This window comes from Ursus americanus, chromosome 3 (genome assembly GCF_024610735.1).
Source record: "Ursus americanus isolate L20-20 chromosome 3, mUrsAme1.1.p, whole genome shotgun sequence".
NCBI classification, from domain to species: Eukaryota; Metazoa; Chordata; class Mammalia; order Carnivora; family Ursidae; genus Ursus; species Ursus americanus.
In genome coordinates, this window is record NC_142129.1 from 76,604,811 (window position 1) to 76,627,696 (window position 22,886).

General features: G+C 35.9%; 1 pseudogene; it reads left to right on the forward strand.

The window, feature by feature from the left end:
* The first annotated feature begins 569 nt into the window (after positions 1-569).
* LOC123788707 (large ribosomal subunit protein eL37-like) lies at positions 570-856 on the forward strand (annotated as a pseudogene).
* The last annotated feature ends 22,030 nt before the right edge of the window (positions 857-22,886 follow it).

Consider the following 22,886-nt stretch of genomic DNA (forward strand, 5'->3'; position numbering starts at 1 on the left):
GCCTCAATTGGAAACAGAGTGCGGGGAAATTTGTATTTTTTCCTCAGAGAGCAGGGTGACTTTATTCCTTCCATTAAGCCAGTTTTGTGCCAAACCTTAGCTGAAGCTTCAGATCTTTATTGATACCTCTTTCCCCATTGAGCTTATTTATCCCCTGTTTTGTGCCTGCCTTTCTCTGCCCCCTAAGTGGTTATTCCCTCACCTTTAATTTTGTGTTAATGTACATCAGTGTGATAGCTTCCCTTATATTAAATGGGTATTTCATAGAGCTTTATGGATTTAGAGACTTGATTAAAGATAAACTAAGAGCACTGGGTGTTATACACAGACAATGAGTCATGGGACACTACATCAAAAACTAATGATGTACTATATGGTGACTAACATAACATAATAAAAAATTAAAAAAAAAAGATAAACTAAGGGTTGAATTTCCCTTAGATTGACCATGTAAGATGGCTGATCAGTCAGCAAATTCATTAGGTATCTAATATATGTCAACCATTAAAGGATGCAGCATTGTCAAAGGAAGAGCATAATTTTGTCTCAGACACAGAAACAGGGTGACGAAGGGGATGTCATCAGTTGGAAAATGTCGCAGTAAGACGCACACGTTGTGCTGCCGCTGTGGTGTAAGGCCTGCCACCTTCAGAATCCAACCTGGGGCAAATGTGGCCATCATGCCAAGTGGAAGAGAAAGCATCGCTGGAGTGCCAAGGCTAAAAGATGAAATACCACTGGAAGCGGCCGAATGAAGCACCTACATTTTGTATACTGCAGATTCCGGCATGGATCCTGTGACAGAACAACACCTCAACCCAGGAGGGCCGCTGGTGCAGCATCCAGTTCATCCTAAGGATTTCAGTGATTAGTCACAGAATACATGTTCTGGTTAAAAAAAAAGAAAGGACAGAAGGAAGAGAGAGAGGGAGGGAGGGAGGGAGGGTAGGCAGGCATAATCATTATCCACATGGAGCTCACAGGTCCAGGTAGTGGATACACTGTGTGTACAGACTTTGGCATGACAAAACAATGAGGGAGTATGGAAGCAACTGAAAGAAGTCAGCATTTTTGCAGAGAAAACAAAGAATTGAATGCATAAGCCCAGAGATAAGGGCAAGATAATCTGAAGAATTCTAGTTGACCTCAGCATTTTGGACTTGATCCTGGAATTCTCCTTTCCTTCCTCCAACGAAGGATGGATTTTCCTTGAAGTTATCAAAAGCTGTTCACTCTTTTTGTGCACTGTATCCGTCTCCTTTAGCATACGAAAGACTTTGTTCCTGCAATCACATATGTGTTCTTTCTCCTGAATCATTGTTTTCATACTGGATTATACCTATAAAACCATAAATACTGCATGAGAGATCCCACTTTACAAAATAAGCCGTTTATCACCAGTCCATCTTCCTGCCCCATTTCTCTGTACCCTGTGTAGAATATCTCATCCCCAAATTTGTCTATACTTCCTCATCCCTGTCTACACTTTCTCATCAATCCATCTTAACAGAATTCTATCCAGGTTTTGTCCGCATGCTACACTGAACCCACTTTGGCGAAGTAATCTATGACCGCCATCACCCGCGCTCCAGCTGATCCAGTAGCATACAGCCCTGCAGCTCACTCTTTAAATTTCTCAGTCGGAACTCTGCCATAAGTCCCCCAGTGTATTTCTAACTTTGCTGAATACATATCGGATTCTCTGAGTGGTTTCACTGAAGCTGTTGTCACTAGTCTTTCAGTGAGTTGAAGAGAGTATTGGTGCTCATAGCTTACCAACAGTTTTCTTTAATCCTTTTTAAATACTCCTTTACTCCTCAGCTCCTGAAGCTTTGATACTCTAGAGATGAGTAAAGGTTTCAGAGTGGTCTAACAGGTTTTCAGCCACTTACATTTGACATTCTGCAAGTTGTCTCACTTTGGAACATACAATCTCTGATGTTAACTGCTCACATAAGCTGAGATGAGAAAATTTTCATTTTTTTTATACCCATCTATCTTGAAATGAATCACAATTCTTCATTTAGGACAGAGAATCAGTGCACTTTGGGACTCTGAGTTCAAAAGTTCTTTTTTTTTTTTTAATGATTTTTTATTATATTATGTTAGTCACCATACAGTACATCCCCGGTTTCCGATGTAAGGCTCGATGATTCATTAGTTGTGTATAACACCCAGTGCACCATGCAATACGTGCCCTCCTTACTACCCATCACCGGCCTATCCCATTCCCCCACCCCCCTCCCCTCTGAGGTCCTCAGTTTGTTTCTCATAGTCCATAGTCTTTCATGTTTCATTCCCCCTTTTGATTACCCCCCCCTTTCTTTATCCCTTTCTTCCCCTACTGATCATCCTAGTTCTTATGTTCCATAGATGAGAGAAATCATATGATAGTTGTCTTTCTCTGCTTGACTTATTTCACTTAGCATTATCTCCTCCAGTGCCGTCCATGTTGCAGCAAATGTTGAGAACTCGTTCTTTCTGATAGCTGAGTAATATTCCATTGTATATATGGACCACAACTTCTTAATCCAGTCATCTGTTGAAGGGCATCTCGGCTCCTTCCACGATTTAGCTATTGTGGACATTGCTGCTATGAACATTGGGGTGCATATGGCCCTTCTCTTCACTACGTCTGTATCTCTGGGGTAAATACCCAGTAGTGCAATGGCTGGATCATAGGGTAGCTCAATTTTTAACTTTTTAAGGGACCTCCACACTGTTTTCCAGAGTGGCTGTACCAACTTGCATTCCCACCAACAATGTAGGAGGGATCCCCTTTCTCCACATCCTCTCCAACAATTGTTGTTTCTTGCCTTGTCTATTTTTGCCATTCTAACTGAGTTCAAAATTTCTTCTGTACCATGAAGTTGCTAGGTAGTTAGTAGTTGAGAAAGTGAGGCCACTTTTTTTCTTTTCTGGACAGAGGAGTTCCAAATAGAGGTCCACAGAGACCAGCATGCTTGCTTTACTCCAAGTCTCTTCACCCAAGTATAGTAAACCATGTGGATGAGAAAATAAGAAAAAAAAAGATGGCTGTTCTGCTGTGTGCATGACAGAACCACTTCAGTCACATGGGTAAGCCCGTAATTGACTGAACTTCCCAAAGTATGTGCAAACCTGCTTTCTCTGGGAGAGCCAAGGCCCTCGTATGTTATCTTAGGAAAAAAGATATCTTGCAAAGTAAATTGTAAAAGCCTGAACATATTGAGAGGAATATAAAGATGAAAATAATAAATAAAAATGTGGAAGTTATATTTTACAATCAGGAAAAGGAAGAGAGATGGTATATGAGCTTAATGATTTTCAACTGTGTTTTTTGTTAATAGCAGAGCCCAATGTACATTGTAGTGTAATTTAACATTTATCTGATAATAGAAACAAACATATATGTGAAATTATATGGTAACATATTTTATATGTAAAAGTGTAATTATTTTACATGTTAGAAAATTAGTCTTATTTTTAAAAACACACCGTTTCTCAGTTCACATCTCATTTAATTTTTGTATCAGATGCACTTACTTTGAATATACTTTTATAATTTAATTACCTGTGATGACCATGGGCATCAATAAGACAGTACACCTTAAATAGATCATTTTATTTCTATACAGACTTCATACCCATATAGCTGAAAAGGCTATTCATACCAGTGACATTCTGACATGCTGAGGACATAACTCTTCCTATCCACCAATGCATCTAACCATATGGTATATTTCTGCTAATGAATAGCCACACTCATGCAAGTTCTGGTGCTGCCATTAATCTTTTTTGGATGAATTTAAAGAGAAAAGTGATAAAGAACTTGGTGAGGTATAGGGATGTAAATATGAGTGATAGATTAAGCAAGAGCAAAGGAAAGTTGAATGAGTATCTCGCAACACATCTTGGTTAATACTTTGCAATTAGTCAAGGATATTTGAACTTAACGTGTCCTGCACAAGGTGCTTTACGTCTGTTAGATCTTTACTGCTTTCTTTTTATTAACTGTCTTTCCCGTTAGATTGTTTTCTCTTTATCCTTGGTATCTAGTACCATGGAAAGAAAACATTTACAGTATAAACATAATAGTTTTAAACTATGTACTAAAAAATTATATATTCTCTTCCGTTAAGTCATTATCCAAAATAAAGTATCTTTCTTAGTTTTCCAGTAGTATACTGTGAAGCAACATTGCCTATATAATACTGTTGTTAAATAAAAAAATCACATCCGTAGATGTGAGGGAATACTGTTTAGGGAAGAGGACTCTCCAATTGCTTCTTGTCCAGTTGGTACTAAAGAAAAGTTTTGCTTTGAATTTTTAAGTTTAGAATGCATGGAGGACAATATGAGGGTTTGAAATTTCTAGCTGAACCCTAACCTTTAGGTGTTTGTCTTTGTTTATTCTTGGCAAAATGCAGTCCTGTTTCAGAGATAAAAAGGCTTCAATGGGCTATTAAAAATCTCCTTGAACTTCAAAGAGCCATTAAAGGGAACATTTCATGAGCTAAATACAAATGAATGAAACCATGTGGGTTACATTTCCTTTAAATTTTACATGCATTTAGAAATTAAGGAAAAATAGACACAAAATAAATTCTTGGTTTTCATTAGACTCTACATTGTGTGGTCAGTAATGCCATAACATGTCTATAATGAGTTTTAAAAGTTATATATATATGAAGCAGAAAAATACTTAATCACTAGATTAGAATTAAAAAAAAAAACAAAACTTTACCATGATACAGATCCTCAGGGTCACCAAAAATTAGCCAGTAATTTTCTGACTGTACGTGACAGTGTACTATAAAATGCTACTAAATTAGATCCAGTCTCTGCTTTCTGGGATTTTATAGTAAGTCAGACACTGTGAGATGAGTTCATTTATTCACCCTAAAAAAGAAAACTAATACATACTAAAATATATACAGCATAATTTACAAAGTGCATTGTGCTTTTCAAGACTGCATATGTGGCTGAAGAAGGACTATAGACATGCCAAGTCAGAATCTCAGAGAGAGAGAGAGAGGGATATGGATGGGGGATTCGAGAGCTCTTTACTGTCACATCTGGAAAAGAAATTAAATTGTATGTGAAATTTATTTTTCAATGATGACAGGATAGTAGCTTGTCCAGCTACAGTTTGGAAGGACATTCTATCTGGTGCTGATAATCAGACCAACTGAGGACACATTTATTGAGTCCTGGCTGTTGTATTATGCTACTAGCAAACATTCCCGATGATTATAATTGCTGAGAACTCTGTTTTCAAGAGACATCTAATGGAGCACTGAATCTTGGAAAGAAATGGACAATCAGTTGTATTTTTCTTCTCTTTTACTTTTTTTTTTTTTTTTTTGGCTCAAGTCATTTTAGGTTCTCCAAATTGAGATAGGAGACAAAAAATATGAAGAAGTTTCTAAAATGGCAGGAACCATGTTCCAGCAAACTCAGTGAAATGAGGCTCAAATATAAATGTGGCCAGCTACATTTGTTATGTTTACATTTGGCCACACTCCCCAGTCAATGTTTTCTTCTGGGTTATTGATACAGGTTTCCAGGATGGTTCTTGTTGACTCTACTTTTTCTCTCATTAGGAATCATATTCATAGTGTGATGCCAGACTGCCTACTGTGGGAGGCATTTTACTATAGCTACTGTAGTAATTCTTTAGAACTTCTCTGCTTGGCACTTAATGCCTTAATTCAAAATTCGGTCTCTCAGTTTTTGCAGGTATCAGTTAGAATTTTTTACTGTAGCTATATGTACAACACCTTATCAATTAAATTGGGAAGTCATACTTGCTTTTATATTGTCAGTCTCAATACAACCATGTTCCTATTTCTCCTGTATCATTTATCTAAAAGGGATACTATGCCCAGGACTAGGTGTTCTAAATACAAAGAATCCATAGTCACAATCTTGAATGTATTGGGTTCCCTCAGTCTGTCTTTTAGGAGCCCAGATTTAACTGGCATCCATCAATTTTGTCCTCCCCCCCCCCCGCCCAGAAAAACATAGGCAAACAATTACAGTTCTTTTTTCAAGCACATCAAACAAACTTGTTACCAGTGCCAAAAACTGATCTCTAAGGTTTGAAACTTTACCCAGATTCTGATCTCTCATTGAGAAGGACTGACATACCCAATTTAGACCCAGGCACAAAGCCTCTATTTTAAACAGCAGTGACAGTGTTTTGTTGTCAAAGACCCTATGGGTCTTTCACAGTTCCCAGCAACTAAACAACATGAAGTTTTGTAAAAAGAAATCTCGGTTAATTTATTTTGTTTCCCAGAAGACATCACTCTTGATTGACTCAGTGCTGGTTTGTGGAAATGGAAGTTGTTTGTTACCTCTGGTTCTGAGTTAAATATTTTCTTCCCAGAGAAACCTTCAACTCAGTTTGAATACCTTTTTATTGCATTGAGGTTTAAAAAGGGCATGACAAAGAGCAAGCCGACTTTGGTACAGTCTTTCTTGTATTCTTTTTCAGAGCATTTTTTTTTAAAGGTTTTATTTATTTATTTGACAGAGATAGAGACAGCCAGCGAGAGAGGGAACACAAGCAGGGGGAGTGGGAGAGGAAGAAGCAGGCTCATAGCAGAGGAGCCTGATGTGGGGCTCGATCCCAGAACGCCGGGATCACGCCCTGAGCCGAAGGCAGACGCTTAACCGCTGTGCCACCCAGGCGCCCCTTCAGAGCATTTTTGATAGCACATAACTATTTACTGTAAGCTCACAGGGGTATCTCTTGAAACCCAATGGAAAAAAGCACAGCTGGGCTGTCGTAGGATAAGAAATGCCTTCTGGAAAGTTGTCAGGAATCAAGGAAATTACTCTTGAATTAGTCTAAGACTTTTGTAGTGCTTAAAAGCTTGGAATCTGGAACCAGACTGCTTGAGTTCAAGTCCCAATTCCTCCATTTGTTTGCAGTGCACTTTCGATATGCATAATTTCTCCCTCTTATTTCTTCACCTATAAAACAGCGATAATAATATTTCCTGTTACAGAGGATTGTTGTAAGAGCTAAAAAATACAAAGTGCTTATAGTACCTGGCACATAAAAACACATTCAATAAAAATTAACCACACTAAGAATCTATTGATAATGTGACATTTATTATATTACCCGTGGGCAATTATTTCTTCAATACTTGTCTTTAGAGAAAGCTATTTCTTAACATAAAATATTAACAAATTGACTCAGTTAAAAAAAGGGGGGGGAGCAGTTATATAAATTGTAAGAGTAACATCAAATAAAATAGCTCAATGATACAAAATATCCATGAAATAACATTCATATAATATTAAACCCATTGGGGGCCCCTGGCTGGCTCAGATGGTGAAGCATGTGATCCTTGACCTCGGGGTAATGAGTTCAAGCCCCATGTTGGGTATAAAGCTTGCTTAATATCAAACCCATTTAAATTGGTGGTTTTTCTTGTGTTGCGCAAGAATTCTCCGTGAAGTCTGTTTCTGTGACTTTAGTATCAACTACAGCTCACCAAGATGTTCTTTGTCCTTTTTGAAAGTAACAAAATGGTTATACAGAGGAAAAACTGTTACACGCAATAATAACATTTGGTAAGTAAAAGAGAAAAAACATTTTACATTGAGAAATCCATTGATTTTATGTATGCATTTTAACCTACATATACTGCCTCTTGGAAAATAGACGCTGTTGTACACAGCTGCTGGGAGTATGAGTTGTCTGTTAAATCTACAGCATCATCCCCACCTATTTCTTTCTTTCTTTTCTTTTCTTTTTTTTTTTTCTTTCTTTTTTTTTTTTTTTTCCTAGCAGAGCTTGTTTCCTACTCTAAAAGCTGAAAATATCAGCTGCTCGTTTGGGTTTTTTTTAGCAATTTGTATGAGGACAAATGGGCATACAAACTAGTACAGACAAATGGAACCTGAGAGGATGTCTGGGATTTGGTTTATTCCTTTCTAGCAGAAAAGAACTCCTAGAGGGAGAATATTCTCCACTTCTGTATGATGTTTTTGACTGTGGCACCATCTTGGACCATAGGGGACAAGCTCAGAATGGCTTGCATTCAGATTTTGTGTTCTATGAAGAGAATATATCTGTCTTTTCAGCAACTTTTACTTCGGTTGTCTTATTTGAAGCTGTAAGCACTCGGATTCATAAAGTTTATCAGAAAATGGATCAAATGTTAGAAACAAAACAACTTCCAGTTATGTTTGTAACTGCTCCTTACAGAGCAAAAGTGGAAATGTGGAGGAGCATGAAGGTGACAGGGGGCCGGAAAAAAGGGAACATAGCCATTTTCTGTAGCTGTGCATTGCTCTGCTTGAGCAACAACATTCCTGCCTTGTGTGGTTTAAGAACATATGGCTTTAATCATACCATCAAATATAATTTCTGTGCATAACAAATGCTAATAAAATTTACTGAATGAATGCGGAATTCAAGAAAAAAGCTTCTCAATGAACAATGATAACACTGAGTTTTAGTTTCTTTTATATCTTTGTTGATTTTATCTATTTCAGATGTCAACACCTCTTTGTCATTTGGAGCCCTAAATATAGCGATCATTCAGAACAGACTCACAGTATTGGTCTCTCCTAAGATATCCAGTAACCAGTGCTTGACTTATGAAAATCCTATTCATCTCTGATTCTATGAAACCCCTGTGGAAATCCTCCTGCCTTATAAACTCAGTATGTTTACCTTCCAAGCAAAATTCATTCATAAAGACTTCAAATTCTATACTCTGACATAATCCAAACAATTTAATTTTTCTCTCAATTAGGTCATATTACCAACTGATAAATTGCTGAGGTATTTGTATGTAACAGATAAATTAATTGTAGAATTTACAAAGAGGGAGATAAGCAAAGATTTCTGTTAGCAATGGCTAGACAGTTCTCATCAATCAGAAAGCTAAATAAGGGGCACCTGGGTGGCTCAGTTGGTTAACTATCTGACTCTTGATTTTGGCTCAGGTCATGATCTTGGGTCCCGAGATCGAGCCCTGCATTGGGCTCCATGTTCAGCAGGGAGTCTGCTTGAGATTCTCTCTTTCCCTCTCCCTTTGCCCTTCCCCTCCATTTCCCCCTTCTCTCTCTCTTTCAAATAAATAGATAAATCTTAAAAAAAAAATACTGGTTAAAATAATTAATTTACCAAAGTATGAATCACTTCTCTACCTCTAATTTTCTGTACTACTAACATTCATTTTCAATGAAATCAGTAGTATGATCCTGAAAGTGGGAAATTCTGTGTAAACCATTATCCCAAAATATGTGATTTTAAAATTTATGAGCATTAAAGATTATTGACTTATTTATTTTGCAATTACATCTATGGCTAAATCAGAGTTTGTAGATATATTTACCATCATACTTACTATTTTATGGAGTTTGAGATAATTTTTTTAAAACCTTGTAAAATCTTAATGAAATTGGAACCATTTTATTTGCAATAGAAATGACATCTAAGAAATTATGGAACTTCACAAATATTTAGGACTTCATTTTCAGAATTAACTTGAAATATTTAATCAAACAAGTAAATTCTTTATTAAACATTAAATTCTATGTGGAACATACAAAATATTTCATTCTATTTGCTGTTTATAATGATCAATATCGAAGTTTAAGGCAAAAGATATATTAATTAGTAGCGAATCCATATTATGTCTTCATGAGGAATGGAAGTATATATGTGTAGCAGATTTGGTAGATTCCCTGTAATGAAAGGACACTGAAATTGTACATTGTCTCAGGAAGGTACCAGAGGATGAAAGAGTTTCTGTCAAGGAAAAAGGGCAAAGTGAGAGCAGCCTCTGATCTCTTCAGCAAGCCATGGTTGTATCTGAGGGAAAAAAATCACAAGTTCAACACCAAAAGCATTAAATAATAATGTAAATTTCTTTGAATGATTCCTGGGCTTATGGGGGGGGGGCAGTCATCATTACATATAATAACCAAAGCTTCCTCAAAACTCTCCTGGAGCATGTGTTGCTTGATATAAGTTTTATTCCCGAAAGCAAATGATATCCATCTTGTTCTTATTCTTCCCTTCCACCCAAACTTCTTTCTTCACAAGCCCTACCAAGCTCCCCTTTTTTTCACTCCCCCAGTTTCTACTTCTGCTTTCCTATCCTACCAAGCAAAAAGTGGCTCAACCATGAGCCCTGTTAAGATGGTGTTTTTCCTTTAACATGGCTCTTGGAGGAGTGTGCATATGTTGGGGTGTGGGGGAGAGTCTCAATTCTTCCTGCTGCATATAATATACAGGTCTGTGACGGTGTATTTGTTGCTTCTATCCTATATGCCTAGTGCTCAGCAATGGGGATCCACAAATATATGCATATATATGTATACACATAAATTACACAAACACACAAATATATATAATGTGCATATATTATATAATTTCCTTATTTCATATCATATGGTACTAACTTTTTTTACAATTAGGGCTGTTACTCAAACCCAGATTATACATTTCCTTATGTGACTTCGCTTCCCTCTCAAGGATATTTGGTAAGATTTTTAGTAATTTCATTGCTCTTACACCTGACACACTCACGATTACTCTTTGCTTTGCCTGGTTTCACCTTGTTTCTGTTTCCTGGGCTCCACAATGGTCACCTCACGATAAGCCTCACAAAGAGACTTAGATGCAAAGGTATAAAATTCCAGAAGGAATGTATTTAAATAATATTCCAAACAAGTGAGCCCCCATTCTCATCGTCAGCTATTCTCCATTTTATTAAGCTTTGTTCATGGTTCAGGATGAGCTTCGTGTCACATCTATTCTTCACTGACAGGAGCTCTGGACTACACATCTCTACTGTCATCTCAGTCCATTTGTGCAACTAGTTCAACTTTCCACTCATGTCAACATGTCCCAGTGGCGTAAACAGTCAAACTTAGTTGTCCCACATTTTCCCACTCGATTTTAATTATACCTCCCTCTGCTGGAACATAACATTCCTTCTGGTCCTGTTCTTAGTAAGAATAAAGAATAATTAATAATTGGTCATATTTCAATCATTTCCCCTTTATCTGGAAGTCATCATATATTCATTTTCTCCATGCTATTTGATTTTATTGCAAACCCTCCCTGACATTTTAAGAATACCACAGCTAATAAATAACTAATTAATATTCAGTGTATTATTACATTGTGATTTATTGCCTTCACTTTCAATTTTATCTGTTTTTTTTAAAGACTCAACATAGAACTTTCCAAAATGTATTTAATTTAAAACATTGTTCATATTCATGGACATTTAACCAAAGTTTTCACTCATTCTGAAATACCCTCAGATATCTCTAAGGAGTGTGTCATCATGGGATGTTTTTCCACTTCCATATACAAAGCAGTAGTGTCTGGCAGAGAAACCACAATAGAATAAAGCTTTGTTTCGTTTAACCAACAGGCTCTCTCAATTTCAACAGGTTTTTTTTTGTTTTTTTTTTTTTGTTGTTGTTGTTGTTTAATATCACTCATCTACTCCGAATAGAAACATTATGAAAGTATGATATTCACTCTCCTTTGGCTCCAAATTTCTAAGTAATTTTTAAGCATGCATCAGTCCATGGAATAACCAGAAAGAAATGTCTTTTAGTTACGTATCAGTGAAAATACTTGACTAAAAATTCATAAGTGCATTTGTACAGAGCCATATCTAATTATGGTGTTTATGTCACAAAGATCGGGTAATACTGCTAATGATTATAATTATTTTTAGGTCTTTTCCATCATTAGCCTTAATGCACTTGAGTGGTACATGCATCTTAGTATGGGTAAGCAGTTCAAATGAGTATTGTTTTATGACAACATTGCCTAGGGTAAGTGAGTTTCCTTTTCTAAATAATTTTCTTTCAGTTCTAAGGGGGAAGGAACTCATTAGTAGTCATGGAACATACACTGTCAGGCCATTTCCATTTCCTGGAGATAGAAAAAGGCCTTTAAAAAGCCATTATGGGTAATGGTAGACGAGCATCCAGAGAATGATGTCTCACAATCTGTAGGAGCATGGGAGGGAAGGAGCACCAAAACAATCTGGAATTGTTTAAGACAGCTTTCTTGTTGGGGGGAGAAAAAAGTATGGTCTACAGTGTCTGATGAGCTACGCCCTTACCTTTCTGGTGTTAAGATTCCGCTGCCTCTGCTATACACTCACCGTTCATTCTATAAATGTATTCCAGTTGGGGACTGCAGATAATTCTTGTCGTGTGAATTGTCCATCTGTTCTTCCGCAAAAAGGCTTCTTTTGAAATATAAGAAAAATCAAAACCTTTTTTGAATAATGTTACGACACAGAACTTCGAAAATGAAACTCTCTTAGTTCCTTTCTTTTTTCTTTTTTTTTTTTTTAAAGATTTTATTTATTTATGTGACAGAGAGACAGCCAGCGAGAGAGGGAACACAGCAGGCGAGTGAGAGAGGAAGAAGCAGGCTCCCAGCGGAGGAGCCCGATGTGGGACTCGATCCCGGAACGCCGAGATCACGCCCTGAGCCGAAGGCAGACGCTTTAACGACTGCGCTACCCAGGCGCCCCTCTTAGTTCCTTTCTTCTTTTGTTTCCCCTTTCTTCCCTTCTTTCCTGTCAATCATCTGTTGGTCTATAACATATATCCAACATTTTGTTATATTATAGCATGCAATTCAGTTAGATTAAATAGACATGTACTGAGTATTATGTATAGGGAATTTACCACTTTTTAAATTTTATTTTAAGTAAGTTCTATGCCCAATGTGGGTCTTGAACTCACAACCCCAAGATCAAGAGTTGTGTGCTACCAACTGAGCAAGCCAGACATCCTGGGAATTTTCTACTTTTTAGACGTTTAACCGACAGAGCCACACCGGCATGCCCCCACATTTTAAAGCCAAGCTCGTAGAGTTCACAATGTTCTACCTTAGTATTATTGAAAAAAACTGTCAAGAATCCTAGACTGAGAGTGAAAAAGTTGATGTTCTACTTCAATTTCTTCTCCTTTTAATTCAGACTACCTTTGCAAACAGCCACATGACTCCTAGCATGTTCCCGTATGAAGCAAAAATGGAATATTTTTTTCATCTCTCTTAAGATGAAAAAACTGAGATATCTTTGTTTAAATACCTTAACTTGGGTCATAATGTTGTTATTCTTCATGCTGATCTAGTCTTAGGCTTTGTTTTGTTCTTTTCATTTACTCACCCAATCACCTGCCTATCGAAACTCCCTATTTTCCAGAACTGGTTATCCATCCATATTTATTCCAGAAACACGGTTGTTATCTATGTCCCTATTCAAGGCAGCTGATAGTTTCTCCCAGTAACTAAAGTTACTATGGAACCCTAAGTCTTGTTGAAAACAGGAGTCATACCTTAAAATATAAAATATTCAGGACACCAGAGCACTGAAAATTATGCAACAAATGCAACATGGCCAAAAGATTCAAGGCAGATGTTGTAATTAAATATAACACAAAATTGGACAATATGTTCAACTGAAACAGAATTATTAATAGAAATGCAGCGTACTAGGTTGGGCCTCTGGGGTGATGCAATTATTGCAGTTTCTGGGCGGCTAAGACAAAAGAGGAAAGATTTCTTTCACTACTTAGTTTCTGCCAAAAGAAAGCCTATTACATGTTTCTTGAATATTTCATTTTTTTCTCTAATTTTGAGCATTATTTTTTATATCTTATTATGTAAAGCTGTTTGAAAAGAATAGCATAATGGTATTTCAATCCTGTAGCTTCCACCTTCAGATATGTTCACTCCTTCTTACATTTGCTCTTAGCATTCTTATTTAATCCCCTGTCATTTCTTTTCTGGATAATGCAATAGCCTCCTTCCTACCTGATTGCCCACTTACCTCTATTTGTACCTCTATTGTGACAGATCCCCCAGCATGATCCTGTTAAAGCATATGTCCGATCAGGTCATTTCTCCCCTGGAAACTGCCAAAAGCTCCCCTATTTCACTCAGAGTTAAAGCAAATACTTTGAAATGGCCTATAATGTCCTATGTGATCTTCAGGAAAAAGGAAAATAATTATAAAAGGATGCTTTGGGATGCAAGAATGAAAAACAAATTGAATGTTTGTAAATCAGTGAAATATTGTCTATATAAAACAATAATGCCCAATTTGTTATAATTTAAAATTAGAACATAAATAATGGACAATAAGATAGCATGTTGAGGAAGGAATGATCAGAATTAAAGTTTATTAAAGCCCTTCTATTTTGAGTGGGAGGAGTTAGGATATGATCAAACCTGGACTGTATTATTGCTATCAAACAGCATTACAATAGAGCTTTACCTTAAGTTTATAATAATAATTAAGAATTACACTGTTACATTATTGTATAAGTAATCCATTTAGATGGATTAAAACCTCATGGGAAAGGCAAAAATAGAAAAAAAATATTTGTAAGAACCTATAGGAAGATATTTTCAGGGCTTGGACTAGAAAAGGGTTTTGGAAACAAAACAGAAAAATAATAACCATGAAAGAAAAGACTGATGAACTACATGGTTAAATTAAGAACTTCCATTTCTCAGAGGGCACTATAAAACAGTAAAACGATAAGCCAGAAACTAGGAAATAGATGACTGTCCAGAAATAATTCATACCAGTCACTAGACAAACGTACAGAATTCATGAACAGGCGGGATGTTGATAGTGGGGGAGGTTGTGCAGGAGCAAGGAGTATATGGGAAATCTTGGTACTTTCTGCTCCGTTTTGCTGTGAACCTCAAAATGCTCTAAAAAGTAAAATCTATTAAAAAAAGCATGAACAAGCATTTCACTGAGGAGGAAACAACAAAGACCTTAAACAGGAAAATTGCTCACTTTTGATAATGATTATAAATGTATAAATTCAGATTGCAAATTAGTCACCATTTCCATTTATACTCAGTAGATTGGCAAAAATTATATCTGATGATGCCCAGTGCTGGCGTGCATGTGAATCAATAGAACTGTTTTATACAGCTGGTAAGTATGTTTATTGTACAACCACTTTGAAAGATCATTTGACATGGCCTTGTAAAAATGAATACGTGCATTTTCCAGTATTTTACTCTTTTACAGATGTGCTAATATACAGTTATTTAGATGTTCTCTATAATAGCTAAAACAACTCAAGTCCTTGGAAAAGACAATATATAAACAAACTGTGGCATATAAACAATGGAGCATTATACAGACATTTTTGGAATTATTAAATGGAAATAAATGAACTATAATTATATGGAACAACATAGAATAATATCAAAAAACACTTGAAAAGATATCATGAATTACAGCAGTAAGATAACATTTTTCTCTCTCAAAAGAAAAGTCTAACAGTATATAGGTTGTCTCTACATACATAAAGTGATAAGATCATTTCAACAAAGGAAAAGGAAAGAAATAATTAGCCTAAAATTCCGAATGGTGATGGAATCTGAAGGTGAAACAGTGGGATGGAATGAGGATGTACACACAGGTGGATTTAAGGGATTGGCAATGGTCTAGACCCAAAGTTGAGTGGTGGTGATATAAGGTAAGTCCTTTATTATCGATTTCCAGCTTCTGTGACTATTATATATTTTCTCTTTGTTTAGGAATTCTATTTAGTATGGGTGCCTTTTCACAATATCCGTTTATTGCAGCAATCAATTATCAGTAAAACATATCAAGTGTTTATGAAGTTTTGGGGAATGGCAGATTTATAGAACACACTAGTCACCTTGCAGTTTTGCCTCGTAAAGATCATAGAGACTTAACAATTAGTTGAATAAACAAGGGATTTCTCTCTCAAAAGTTTAAATCCGAGCTGAACAAAATTCTACCCTAAAACCTATTGTGTATCAATATAGGAATAAAAGTCAGAATCAGTGCATTGTCTTCTCAACAGTAGTATTTCTGGAAAAATATATAACAGTGATCAGGAGAAACTCTTGTTTAGAAGTACACAAAACATTCAAGGCCTTAATTCAGACTTTGAGCCATTTTACTCCAGTGATGAGAGTCAGTGCTGAATTGGGTACCACGTGGGATTTTGGTTCATTTTATCACAGACTCTCATGTGTACTCTGTCTTGCAGTGTCTTCCCTTCTTTTGGCCCAGATATGCTAAAAGCTGGAGGATTCAACTACAGTTTACATATTTATGAGGACAGTAGATTTTATGTGACAGTGGCTATTCTCATGTCAACTCTGCGCAGGCTAGCTTTTCCAGGAGAATATTGTAGATTAGAAAATAGCTAAGCTCATAAGAGGTGCTCTCAGTGTGCCAGGAATTAAAACTAAGACAATTTGAGCTAAGTCAACTGCAGTAGGCTTTTATAAATACACTATATGTGTATCACTCTATCAACATTCTAAGACACTTTGCCAAGACACTGGAGCACTCTTTTATCATCATTAAAAAGTACTTGAACTTGATTCAAAGCTGAGCTGATGTGCATTCTACCATAGTACTTGCAGTATTTATTTTTACAAAGCTTGCCAAATGAATGAATGAATTTTGAAAAATAGCTGAAAATAGTAAGTCTGTACTTCCTTTGAACGGTAGGAAATGTACTCCTCACATACAGAGGTAAAATGTGTCCCTCTTGCCCTGGACCTGAAATTACTGATTTTATATAATTTCATTTCAGGAGAACACCCTGCTGGCCAGGGTGGAGAAACAATTTTGAAACTGCATAGCAACTTTGAGTTATAAAAAAACTTAAGTGTTTTCTACAAAAGGCACCTGATCAGAGTGTAGAAAATGTCATTCGAATAGGTTGAGCTACCCTCCCTCCTCTTCTGTGGGCGTGTGGGCACTTGTGTAAGCTGTAGACCTGTGTAACTGGGCGTGGAGCTGCCTATTCAGGCGGTTCTTCCTTCTCGACAGAGCCAGTGCTAGGGATACAGAGAAGTGTTAAGCCTACAGCAAATACAACAGCTTTACTGAAGTAAAATAAAAACTCATGGATTAAAACCTTGTTAATTTAGAGCTTGTCATATCATAGGTATTGAATGTAAATCAGGCAGAGCCATCTTGCCCTGACATAGAAGCGCAAGTATTTGAAGAATCCATAAGCACTAACAACCACAAAACAAAAAACTAACAAAAAAAAATCAGTAATAGTTTTTTCCAAAGAAAAATGGAAAAAAAAGAAAACATGCAGAATCCTGAAATATATACTAATTGCCGAATTTTTTTAAGATTTATTTATTTATTTACTTGAGAGAGAGAGAGAGAGCTAAAGCAGGTGGAAGGGTAGAGACAGGAGAAAAAGACTCCCCACCGAGCAGGGACCCGATGCGGGACTTGATCCCAGGACCCCAGGATCATGACCTGAGCCAAATGAAGACGCTTAACCGACTGAGCTACCCAGGCACTCTAATTCCCGAATGCTTTTATTATAAAGAAAGATACTTGCTTTCTGTAATTGTCTTAATTTGTGTCACAGCTATTAGATTCATGTCTGGAACATGAATCTTTTTTTCTTCCTCTCTGTATAATCAAGGGTAAATGGCCTTTAGATGTGTGTGTCAACATTGCACCTAAGAAGACACTAAGCAGCTCAGACTCCAGACTCTTGTCACTTCCTTTTGTCCCTTTTTTTCTTCTTCCCAAAGATCTTCTTTCTCAAGACACATTAAAGCTTTCTTGCATTAAGAGCACCAGGTAGCACTTCCAGATTATGTCTGGGGACCATTTTAAACAGCAAAACGACCAAGGAAAAGCACAGAAATGCAGGGGGGTAAAGTGGCAATAACTAGACCATGAAAAGGACACTTGTTTAAAGAAAAAGGTCTGAAAAAGAAGAAAGAGCATGGCCTCATTCAACCTCATCTGGGAACATGCACATTGGGCTACCCAAATTTACAATCTGCAAATGACTGCAAAGGTACACCCCTAGTATTAATTGTGGGTTATATATAAATAAATTTTAGTAAGTAGGTAAATTTTCAAATACCAAATCCTTGAATAATGGTGATCAACTATATTTATCCTAATTCCACTGCTTAGAGTCACACGGAGCAAGCCTATATCCTTCTTGTGAATTGGCCTTCCCTGTGTGTGAAGATAAAGTGGTAGCTAACATTTATTTAGCATTTGACAGGTGCCAACCCCCTTTTCAGAGGACTTGTATTTATTCATTGTTTCCTTACAGCAGTTGTATGGAGTAGAAATGTCATGATCATCATCTCGATTTTTAAAAGAAGCAACAAGAACAGAGAGGTTCCATTATTTGGTCAAGTTACACAGTCAGCAAGTGGCGTAGATGGAATTAAATGCAGGCCTGTCCAGTTAAGCACTGTGCTGTACCGTTGACACAGCAGATGCCCCCGCTCTCCCCACTGCCAAAATGTCCTGAACATGCCCAGTGGCTTGGTCTCAAGTAATCTGTACTTTGATAGTTAGGTTTTATCTCTATGTCAAGTTAAAGTGCAGAAAATTTTGTGTTTATGTAATATGATCTTGTCTCCTTGGGGGAATTCTTTTCACGGTATTTTGCCCTGGGCTTATACCGTGTGGTACACTGTAAGTAGAATATGGCACTTGTTGCCTTATTTTTTGGAGAGATGTTGTTGAGGATATTATTTTCAATATTCTTGTTCCCAACATAAAGAGCCATGGGAGTCATTTCTCTCAGGCCTGCTGCCATGAAGAGCCTAAGTAACTTGCATGTATCTTTTTTTTTTTTCTTTTGGGGTAATGTGAGTCAGATTAATAACCACATTTTCTAAATGGATGCCAGGAAACCCTAGAATTCTAAAGACTGTGTATCCATAACCTACACAGTCATTGAAACTTGCAATACTGTGTAATCAGTACCTGTCTTAATTCTCCTGTTCCTTTCGACATTTTATTCTATTGGATTTCAACCTCTTACATGTATCTGTATAAGCTACCTGAAAACAACTGTGGGATGAAACAGGGGGAAGTTATATAAAGAAATAAATCCATAAATCATTTTGATTTACAGTCTACCTCATTTTCCCTGTCACTGTCTTCTCATACATTCTAGCTTGTGTACACAACTTTGAAAGTGGCATCCAGAACTGAATGTGAAATTCCAGATGTGCTCTAGCCAACATTCCCAGCCTTATTCCCATTCGCTTTGATCTACTTTTAGTTAGAAGATATCATATACTCTGTGTCTAAGTTATCTTAATTCACTTTTTATGGGACTCTAATATTTTATTAAAAATATAAGGATATTTTTAGTAAATTCCTGTTTAGATAAGCATTTTCTTTTTTCTTCTTTTTGTTATTTAATGTTTTTATTGAAGTATAATTAACATAAAGTGTTGAATTTTTTGAGACATACAATATAATGATTCAACTATTCTATACATTTTTAGTGCTAATCAAGATAAGTCTACTCTTAATGCCCTCTATCTATATCACCCATCCTCCCATCCACCTTGCTTCTGGAAACCACCAGTTTGTTCTTTGTATTTAAGAGGTGTTGTTTTGTTTTGTTTTTCTTCTTCTTCTCTTACTCTCTACCTTTGTGGTTTGATGGCTTTCTTTATGATATGCTCGGATTCCTTTCTCTTTATTTTTGTGTATCTATTACCATTATATTTGGTTTTTGGTTACCATTAGGTTCATGTATAACATCTTATGCCTATAGTCATATTGGTCAATCTAGTTTGAATACATTCTAAAGCACTAAATTCTTACTCCCCTTCCCATGTCTTATGTATATGATATCATACTTTACATTCTTTTGTTCTGTGAATCCCTTGACTGATTTTTATAGATATAATTGATTTTACTGCTTTTGTGCTCTAACCTCTGTACTGGCTTTATAAGTGATTAATCTATTTTTATTATGTTTGTATTTGTGAAATTTTTCCTTTCATAATTTCTTGCTTCTCATTATGGTCTTTTCTTTCCCTTTAAGATTTCTCGTAGGACTATTTAGTGGTGGCGAACTCCTTTAACTTTGTTTGTCTGGGCAAGTCTTTATCTGTCCTTCTATTCTGAATTATACTCTTACTATAGAATTTTTGATCACAAGTTATTTTCCTGTTAGTACTTTGAATATATTATTCCACTGTCTTCTGGCCTCCAAAGTTTCCGCTGCAAAATCAGTTGATAGGCTTATGGGGTTTCCCTTGTAACTGTTTTTTCTTCTGCTGCTGCTTTAAAAATTCTCTCTTTATCATTACTTTTGGTCATTTTAGTTATTGTGTGTCTTGGTGTGGACCTCCTTGCATTGTATTTGTTGCGGGCTTCCTGTGTTTCCTTGTTCTCAATGTCTGTTTCCCCCTCAGATTAGGGAAGTTTTCAACTGTTGAGTTTCCTTAACCTATTCTCATTTTTTATTATTCTTTTTGCTGTTCATTGTAGTTGCTTTCCATTAGTCTGTCTCCCAGCTCACTGATCTGTTCTTCTGTTGCCTCTAATCTGTTACTGATTTCCTCTAGTGTATTTTTAATTTCATTTACTGAGTTCTTCATCTCTAATTCTTTCTTTTTTATATTTTCTATCTCTTTGCTGAGTCTTGCTAATATCCTCCACTGTTAAGACCAGTGAGTATCTCTCTGATGATTACTTTGAATTCACCATCAAGCATGTTACTTAATTCCAAATTATTTAGCTCTTTTGCTGTGGTTTTGTCCTGTTCTTTCATTTGGGACATACTCCTCTGTCTCCTCATTTTGTCTATAAGTACATTTAAAAAAAAAATAAAACCTTATTTTAATATCATATGTCCTTGTTTCTACAATCAGTTAAGTTATAGTTAAGCTCGGCAACTTATTTTTAAATCTTACACAGATAAATCTAGGGCCAAAATGACTACATTTCCTAAGAGTGAATAGATGAACATATATGGGTGTGAGCAGTGTTATACTGCACAGATTATGCTCCAAGGTAAGCAAGAGCTCTTAGCTTTGTAAGTGTTGTCAACCTAGCAACACCATCACATCTATTTAATTCTAGAAATTCATGCTAATCATGATTAAAGAATATTATTTTTGTTACCATTTTTTGGTTATTTACTATGGGTTATAGACTGGCATCAAATTTTTTTAAACAAAATTAAACATGATAGGGTTGAGAAGCTGAAATTCCCCTATGAGCTTGTATATATCAGAACTTTAAAAATAATTCTTAAAAAGTCATAAAGGAGCAAGCAAGAAGAGAGAATACACTGCTACCTGTCTTCTAGGAGGGATGAGTTAAGCATGTGGTAAAGTAAAATATGGTTCGATTTCTATATGTTAACTTTTTTTTTATTAAGGATAATGTATATTCTATGTCGAGACTTCTAAAAACTTTTAAATATTGTGTTAAGAAAAATGGTTTTTGGGGTGCCTGGGTGGCTTAGTCAGTTAAGTGTCTACCTTCAGCTTAGGTCATGATCCCAGGGTCTTGGGATCAAGCCCTGCCTTGGACTTCCTTTTTAGTGAGGAGTCTGCCTATCCCTTTCCCTCTGCTCCTCCTCCTGCTTGTGTTCTCTCTCACTCACACTCTCTCTGTCAAATAAATTTAAAAAAGAAAAAAAGAACAGAAAAATGGTTTCTGTTTGTTTTCCACCAGAGAATAATCCACATTTTATTTCCATGACTAAAGATATGATATTAAATATAGTTAAAGAGTAGATTATGGATTGACTTTTTTTAACTTTGATAAGTGCATTTTGCAGGAGATAGGTAAGTAGATGGGTAGTTAGATAGAAAGAAGATAGAAGATTATGTATACGTGTCTAATCATTAATATGAAAAGCAGAATCATCACTATTCCAGAGAATCAAGAGGGCAGGCCTGACTAAAGGTAATTCAAAATGAAGATATAGATTGCGTTTTTCTAAGAATTTGCTGAATTTTAAACATTAAATTTAAGATTTTTACCAAGACAGTGCTGAATTTTAAGTACTCAAGTTGAAGCAGGGAAAGTAGGGGGGTAACTAAACTTATTTAAAATGATAAGAAAAACTGCATTATAATGATTAATATATATTACTCTATAGAATAGATTATTACAGACTAGTATTGAACAATTCACTTGGTAGAAGATATACATTTTGCTACCCAGTAGTTCTGACATTTGTAAATGTAGCCATATATATTAGTTTTTAACGCTTCCACAAAAGGAAAAAGTGTTTCCTTGACTTAATTATATCAATGAATGAAATAACAGACTCTTCCTTAGGTATTTATATTCTTTTAGGTTGTTCAAAAAGCTTAATGTTTTAAAGGTAATACAGGTACTTTTTGATGTATGGCTTTTTTTCTTGGCAGGAATTCCTTGAAATAAAGTAAAATTCATCATGTTCAACTTGTGGCAAACTTCAGGAAAACATTGCTCCTTCTAAGTAGTGGAAACGAGTTTATTGGCAAAAATGTAGGAAATACAAGTTCTACTGCAAAAATATTTTTATTGGAGAAAATATATTTATGTATAGTCTATCCGGAGTCTAAAGTCATCTAAATTAAATATAAAGAAACTTAGTCTCTCTTTAGCAAATTCTCTGATTGTAGATAATTCCAGTTCTAAAAGTCAGCAGCAAAGAACTTTATCATGAAAGCAACTTTTTAATTTCTATACAAAGGACTGTATGTTAAAAACCACTTAACATGAGACTTTAAGGCATCTAACATTTTTATGAACAAGATCTAAATATGATGGTATTTTTCTGTGTTGTGACATAAACATTATTGGCATTTGGAAATAAATAAAAGAGAAATCACCAAATTAAAAAAAAAAACACAAAATCTTATTCCGTCCTTTATTTTACTCATTGGAGGCATAATATTTAAAATCATTAATGGTAATGTCCATTCAAAATTAATTGATCACTACTCTGTGCTACACACTGCTTTAGGCACTTGTGATAAGTAATTGAATCTAGAACTCTTAGATCCTGTTTGCCTTCTCTTTGTCCTGACTCGCTTATATTCTTTCTATTTTTCTATCTTACTTTCT